The sequence below is a fragment of the Megalops cyprinoides genome, chromosome 11 (assembly GCF_013368585.1).
Source record: "Megalops cyprinoides isolate fMegCyp1 chromosome 11, fMegCyp1.pri, whole genome shotgun sequence".
NCBI classification, from domain to species: Eukaryota; Metazoa; Chordata; class Actinopteri; order Elopiformes; family Megalopidae; genus Megalops; species Megalops cyprinoides.
In genome coordinates, this window is record NC_050593.1 from 33,514,343 (window position 1) to 33,522,750 (window position 8,408).

Genomic DNA, 8,408 nt, shown 5'->3' on the forward strand with positions numbered 1-8,408 from the left:
ATTATGCTATATTCACTCAATTTTTTTCCCCCCCCTCTGAAATTCAATTTTTCTATAGTTTTCTGCATGCATCTACAGTAAAAACCCTGTCGTCAGTGACCACTCCCACAAATATGACAGCGATTCATCAGAGTGTGTATGGATGTTTTATTTAATGTCAGAGTACAGTATGCCAAGAAACAAGCATGTCACAAAAGACACTTGCACATGAATGTCACACCAACGACTGGTAAAATCACATGCAATTTGTCCTAAACAAGAGTATGCTGTACACGGCCTGTTATTTTGTAATCTTGTAATCTTGCCATCAGAACAATGGTGTAATTTTTCTGTTTGGTTCTGACTGAAACAGGCTATCAGTAGCCATGCAACATTTTGTGTCTCCACGTACATGTGATGCTTATTTTGACATACTTACAATAATTTAAGGCTGTGTTTTCTGCTGATTTAACTGTCTATTTTTGTGACAATGATGCTCTATTGGGGAGAGGTCAGCAGAGGTCATCTTGTGACTGTGTTTCAACATCTGTACGCCTTCTGAAGAGCTCTCAGAGCTGTGACTAATGTGTGCAGAGTTCAGAGTTGCTGTAATCAAATAATTCCAGTCACAAATTTTTCCCAGTCTTCATGCAAACACAGTTCAGAGGAGTGAGATACATTTTTTCCACCAACAATTAAAATTTTGTTCATAATGTGAATTTAATTTGGCAATTTGAAAGCAGAAAAATATTATCTTAACCCATCACACAGAACAGCAGTCTTCTTATACTACTACTACTACTATTATTATTATATGCTAATCATTTATATCAGCATTACCCTATCAGGTGTTTCACATCTGAAGATGTTAAACTGGATTTGTACTTTGTCATTTGGATGTGCTGACTGTGTCTGTTATTATTCTCTAATACAAATCTCACTGTTGGCTGAAATGTGGGTGCATTTGTATTACATCTAATGTATTTGTTCCTTTTTATTATTGCATCTTACAGAAGTCATCTGCAGTTTGCTGGTGTCCTTCTAGGTAAGAGGACACCAAGGATAGCGAACTGGTCTACAGATTCAGTCCCACACAAACAACCATCGTTTGGAATCCACAAGAGAAAAGGCATGTACTGTTAGGGAAAAGGAAAATATGCTACCATGTTTGCTTAGATGTACACACACTGGGAGTGTATTCTGTAGGCTTAGAGAGCAAAATTAGACTGAGATTTTCATTCATTTTCTTTCATTCACTGACATGGAAGCCTTCACAGACGTCTCTTCATGATGCAAAACAGGAAGGGAAACACACACATTTAAACCTCTCCTACCACTGGCCAGTGAAATAGTGAAACAGCTCTTTAATTTGAGACCTCCAGGTTTCTGCTACTACATTAACCATATTTTCTCTCTCTCTCTCTCTCTCTCTCTGGTAGAACAGGGCATCCTTTTTATCCTTGAGAAAATTCTGAGGGCAAACAGCATGAATGCATAAATGGCCCGTTCTGTCAGAGCCCTGTATTCATGTTCTCCACGCTGTCCGTGAGCGTAAAGTCATTCCGAGATGGGAAAAGTGAACCCTGTTGAGATTATGCTTTCCTTTCATGTGCTCCTGTCTTTTGATTCTCGTATAATCACGCACAGAGCCTGCTCTTCCCTGATAATGCACTGTTCTGTGGCTCTCCGTGTTGGAGTTAAACTTTCGCTGCAGCTGCACTACGGGGCTGCTCTCTGTGGGTGCACAGCTGCCAGGACTCGCTGTTACAGTTCCTCAGTGTGATGTCACAGACAGCCACACCCAGGGGGTGGCCTGCCAGCCGACAGCAGAAAGCGGTCAGGCCAGTGTGTGTATGGTGGTGTCCCAGTACACAGAGGGGCGGCACATGAGACTGAAGTCACACACACATGAATACACACACACACGCACACGCACACACACACACATCTGAGAGGAAAGAGCAGCTGCAGATAAGAGAGGACATGTCCAAAGGATATCATGGGTAGAAATGAGAACATACTCTGCACCTCCTAACAAAAGTATTTGAACTGCAAACACAAATGTCTCCTTTTTAAAATAAAACTTTGTACGGACAGGTATGCATTGTCTTTTAATCTAGAAAGTTAACAGAAGTGCTGAAGTGGTAAAACTTTGCTTCTGAATTACACCGTGCTATATCTACACAGATATGAAGTCATGTGCAATTGCATTGCATCAGAAACCTTGCCTGCAGTGGATACTGTATCAAAACAGCTATCAAGTTCACCTTGCAGAGTGCAGCAGTTCTGGAACAGTAAGTGTACAGACATATTGCAGGGAAACAAACTGTAACCAAGCCGTCAAAATCTTCAAATTCACAAAGCCAAAGACATCTGTGTCAAAACAGTGAGTAGCTTCTCCAAGTGATATTACACAAACTGTCTGCTGAGCAATTCCCAAATATCAAGGAAAGGGAAAGTTCAATAACTTCAGATTCTAATTTCTCTAATTTCCTTCAGGATTAATAAAGTATTTCTTATTCTTATTCTTATTCTTATTCTTATTTCATATTACATATGAAGCATACTGAAACAAAGAAGTTGCCACCTCATGGTTTATTGTTGCCCCATGAAGAGCTTGCAATAAGCATGGATCCTGCACAGCTGATTCTATCTCAGTCAAGCAGTACAATTATCTCTGCTGAGACTTAACATGAGAGCCAAATGGCAACAAAATAAAAGGATGCTGTGAGGAAAATCCCTCAACATTTTTGTTAATGTTGACGACAAACCCACTCTATAACCAACTATAGTAACTATAACCTATAACCACCATTTTGTAACATCAGTACATCTTTGAAAGTACGTTGTCAATACATATATATACTGTACACAGACATCACTATGCAGGTGTATGTAGTTCCTGTTCTGTAAAATAACACATTGTTCATGATGGCTTGTATTTTTTCTATAGATATCCCACAATTCTCACAGATGGTCTTGCGGGATATGTGCATTCCTTCAACAGCTATAGAAATGGAAACAATGACTTTAGCAGCGACTTCCTCTGCACACAACGCTGCCAGTGAATAATACATACACTGTATGGAGAAACATATTTGGCCACACCTGTTTCTCAGGGTTTAGGCTAGGCCCCTTATCTCCAGTGAAGGGCAATCTTAATGCTTCAGCGTACCAAGACATTTTGGACAATGCTATGCTTGCAACTTTGTGGCAACAGTTTGGGGAAGGCCCTTTTCTATTCCAACATGACTGTGCCCCAGTGCGCAAAGTAAGGACTATAAAGACATGGTTTGATGTGTTCGGTGTGGAAGAACTTGACTTCATATATATATATATATATATATATAATGGAAATATCACATACAATTCAGTCTTGACCTGCTGCATTGAAAACAGCTATACTAATTACACCGAAAGCAAGAAATGTTATTTCATGGTGCATGTTGCTTTTGAAGAGTACAGTGAAATGTTTTTTTTTTCTTTTTCTGCAGATCCATGGAAATTAAATTAGTTACACCCTTTGACTCAGAATTGCAGCTATGTCATCATGTTGCCATTTCCTTGCAACACAGAATTTGTCAATTCAAATCTCTTTTTTTAATTCTTTGGAAGAGAGCGGCAGGGAAACAAGAAACCATTGCTAAGCAAGCAACAAAGTTAAAAAAAAACTAACACACAACAACCTATGGCACTTCTGACAAACTGTCGAGATATTTATGTAGATTATAGTTCTGCTGTAATTAAAGAAAATGCAATTGATGGTAAGAAACATTGACATTAACAAATGTCTTATTCATTGCATTTCTCATCAGTCATCAACAGGCACAGATTTGCATGCAGGTATTTTCAGGCTGTAATTTGCCTACAGTCTCAACCTTTGCTGGAAAAGGTGTTGCCACAAGGAGCTCCATGTAAAATAAGTCCACCAGCTTCTCGAGGAAAAAGAGCAACATACCTGGCACCAGAAGGCAGATGAAGTGATTTAACCTGAGATCCACTGATGTCCATTCCGATGGACTACGGCATAGACTTAACTGATCTGAGCTGCAAAAATAGCTTGCAAAAAAAGGCACAATTGGTCACATTCTGGAGAGGCCAGAATGCCACAGTCAAAGTTCCCTCACAACTTGTGAACCTTCATCAGAGTGCCTTGTGTCACTGGATGCGTCTGAAACATTTTGACAATTACTTCATAGTTCCATGACCTTCTCCTTCACTTCATAGGCGGGTTTAGCTCAGCAAATCACAGCCCCACACATACTCTGATCCTGTAGCTCATTGCTGTCTGTGTTGCTGTAGGACAATATGCTCATTCATCTGGTGCCATACCAAACATAACATCTGCACTGAAGCCTCCAGTCAACCTGCCTCCAGAGACTAATAAACCTTACATTCATCCAGGTTTGAGTTTGGTTAAACTGAGCACCTTGCCAGCTTCCGTGTCAGTTATATTTTGAAATTAGTTCTTTGTAACGGTTGCTGTTCTATAACCCACCCACCCCCACCCTTGTTATCCTCAGTCCAGTTGTACAAAGTATTTTTGATGTTACAGTTAAATGTTAATTTTCTGCGACATTCTGGGGACACCCTTGCCAAGTTATCAGGGTCCCTCGTTTAGCCTTTGCAGAAAATGCAATCTAAGGTGTCCAGGTAATTACAATTCATAAATCACTTAACACTTAAAGGTAACACTTTAAACAGACCAATAAACACCCGAGATATTATCACCACTAAACAACTGTAGGTGCAGCAACCAATCAACCTCTTGAAAATACTGATTTCAGAGGTTGATTGGGTATGTGTACCTGTGTATTGATCAGGTATTTTGTGTGCATACATGTGCATGGTTTCATATTATTTGTTTATAGTGCCCTCATGTGGCCAAAAGGCTTTGGTGCAACTTATTAAAATCAGACTCATAATGTTGCGTGTATAGTGCAAAGGAATTAAGCAGTTCCAGTACAGCCTATGAATGTCAATAAATCCATACTGCTACATGAATTCAAGAGGATCCTGGAAAAGATTCTGGAACTGATGAGTACTGATGACAGAGGGGTTAAACAGGAACAGGAGAGGACCTCTCTGTCATAACAGCTACCCTGGGAAGCGGATTGTAATGATTATACAGATAATCAAGGCAAATTCAATTCACTTTTTTAATAACACTGGTTCAGATTTCCCTTTTAAATTAGATAGCATTGACATTATTGTCTGAATTTGTATCATCCCATTAAGACTGAAATCTAACCAGGGCTCTATGTGGTTACCGAACACATGTTGAAGTGGATGGTGTCCAGCACATGCATTTGTTCTACTCTTCTATGATGTAATGTATTCAGTTCTGCTCGGTGTAGATGATCAGCTCAGGAGAGGCCATTCACCTGGTGCTTACATAAATATGCCTTCATCTGAATACAGTCTATCAGGGGCTGAGCATTTTGTCTTGTCCTAACAACTACCGAAAGCATAGTTCTCAGCTCAGCACAGGAGCTCACTCAAAGAAGTTTGTCAGTGTGGAAACTCACATACTGGCCAATTGGCTATATCAGCACAAATCAGAATTCTAGTGTGGGACACTCCTGCGAAGAGAAACCCTGTAAATGCCAAGCAGAAAATAATGGCACCTCTATCTTGATAATAATAATAAAAAAACCTTTAAGAGAACAACTACTAAGCACAAACATACTTAGTGCTTATTAAGTGCTTCTCTGTGGGCAGTCACATTTCATTACTGCATTTGTGTCTTGTGATTTATAATAAAAACTTAATGAGACATGAACAGATTAATTTCTGTAAAACTTCCCTAGTTCCATAGTCTATTCAATGGAACAAAATAATACCCTGAAGTTCCTGAAGTGATCCTACTACCCACTTTGGAGTCAAAATCCTCATTAGAGATGCACAGTGAAAGCACGCGTATGCACGCATGGAAGCAAATGAATCTGTGATCCAGCATAATGTTATTAGAGACTCTGTCTTGCTACCGAGCAAACACCATGCGACAAACAAATGGCCTCTGGTAAAGTCTCCTTAGAGATGCCTGTGTTCCCCCCCAGAGCCGGCGCTGTGGGGGTGTCTTACGAGAGTATCGCACGGACCTCAGTGCACCCCCAGTTGTCTTATTATATCCCGATGTAAGTATGCTCCTTTTCCGACTGACCCGTGTTCTCTTGGCTGGATCCTGCACTACTGCCCATAGCCACCAGATGACACCAGTACACTTACACGGAAGGCAGTGTACGCGCTCAAGCCCGAGTGGAGGGTCATGTGCACGAAGCAGCCGAACAGAGCTGTTAGGGTGAACAGCAAAAGGAACGCCTTAAATTTAGCGCAGTATTTATGAGCTGTATTTCAGAATATTACTCATATGTTTCTCGCAGTTTGCAGGTACTCAGTATTCAGCCTATTCTTCCCTATAATGACATGCTGTACTGAGGTTCTGTTAGTTCTCCAATAACTTAGAACTTAATGTTACTCTGTACATGCTGGTAAAGTGCGTCTGTACTTGTGTCTATGGCTTGTATGCTGGCGTCTAACGTGGTAAAGAAGATCGTTATTGTGATATATAAAACGGCAGAATCATTCTCAGAGGTGTGTTGCTCTCGTTTGCAACTAATTTATGTGCATTTATTGACTACACATAATAAAAGGTTTAATAAACACCATAGTTCGACAATTCGACATTGGAACATGGCTAAGTGTGAAAATTAAACAATACTCCATAGTATAATAATACTCCAACATTCTCATCCTTCGAGCTAAACTGTCAGACATAGCAATCCATCTCCAAGATAATGAATGCCAATATCGATCTTGTCAAAGTGGACACCATTTCCCACTTAGACAAGAAGTCAGGCAGTCGAAACCACTCCAGAACAAACGGCGTACGTCCCCTTTTAACATTCATTGCCTTGCGAAATACCTTAGATCACCACTGACATTCACCCTAGCGCAACATCGACTGCAACCAGTTGTCTTTTGCGAAGCTAGGAAAACACCCGGTCTTTTCTTAAACTGTCCAGTACAGTCGAGAAGCCTTCGGAGGAACGGGCGTCCCTCCTATCTAGCAACGGATGACCGGAAGCGCTGATCTGAATTTTTAAAGGCGAGACAGGCAGCGATGGAGTAGCGCTCGCCTCCGGCTGATAATGTATACCGCTACCTGGAAAGTCCGAAAGAGGGGAAGTTCTGTTTGATTCTTATTCACAGGTGTCGACATCATTATCAACAGAAACGACTGGGTCTGTGCGGCGTAAGATCCCTGCCTGCTTCTCATGGTCATGGTGAGTGCAAAGGGTCAGGTGGAGCTGAGGAACTGCTGTAGGTGATGAAAAATATGTAAATATACGATTTTTAGATGCATTATTGTTGGCAATGTAACTGTAAAATCTGTAATAATCTTGAAAGTCTTTGATCAAGCCTGAGAAAATTAAACATGGGGAAACAAGGCTGTTTTTCTTTATTTTCCCTCAAGATCGGCTTCATCACGTTTTAGAGTAACATAAATGCTACTCAAAGCCAAAAAGTATATAAATGTGATGTATGATGATCAGTCACATCACTCGTATTTGGAATATACATTTCTCTCTGGTTCTAATGTTGAAAATGTTCAATTTGATCTGAAAGACTTGCCTGTAATCACATATTAAATGTTGGCTATAATTCAATATTAGCCCCTTAAGTATATTATTACCTATAAATCAGGTTTTAGTACAAGTATTTTAAGAAAAACAAAAACTTATAAAGGCTACGCAATGATTGGCCCATGTTTATGCAAAGTTTATTCTACAAAGGATTTTACAAGTGACTTCCTTCGTTACGGTATATTATAATTATTGTCACTATAAAATATATGTTGCTTATGCAGTTTGACGTCCGAGCAGCATATGTGTTCATGCTTGAAGGCATTCAGGCTCAAATAAACATTTTAGGTTTAGAAAGGATACGCTGTTATTTCAGAGATTTGAAACAGTCATTGCCTCCAATTAACCTTCTGTTATTAACCACATACTGTTCGTACGGATTTTGTAATTTTAGAAACCTTATAATCACTTCGTGAGGATGAAACAAACTTTCTAAATCTATTTGCAACAATCATCTCATATGGCGTATAGCGACGGCTATATACACTGATAAAAAGTTTGAAAGGGGGAACGCGCACATGTAAAATTCAAATTATGATGATGTAAGAAGCTGCACCACAGTGCTCTTGTTATATAAAATATATATATACAAAACACTATTGTATTTTTCTCTTGCATTCTCTTGTGCTTACAATCTCTCAGGACGTAGGCCCAAGACTATCCCATTACTACAACTCTGAGTCCTTTTTGTTATATTGCAACAGGTTCGTGTATGCATTATCGTCTCGTCTACCATCCTAGTGGCTAATAAACACTGCATAATAATGTGTGTTAGGTCACAGC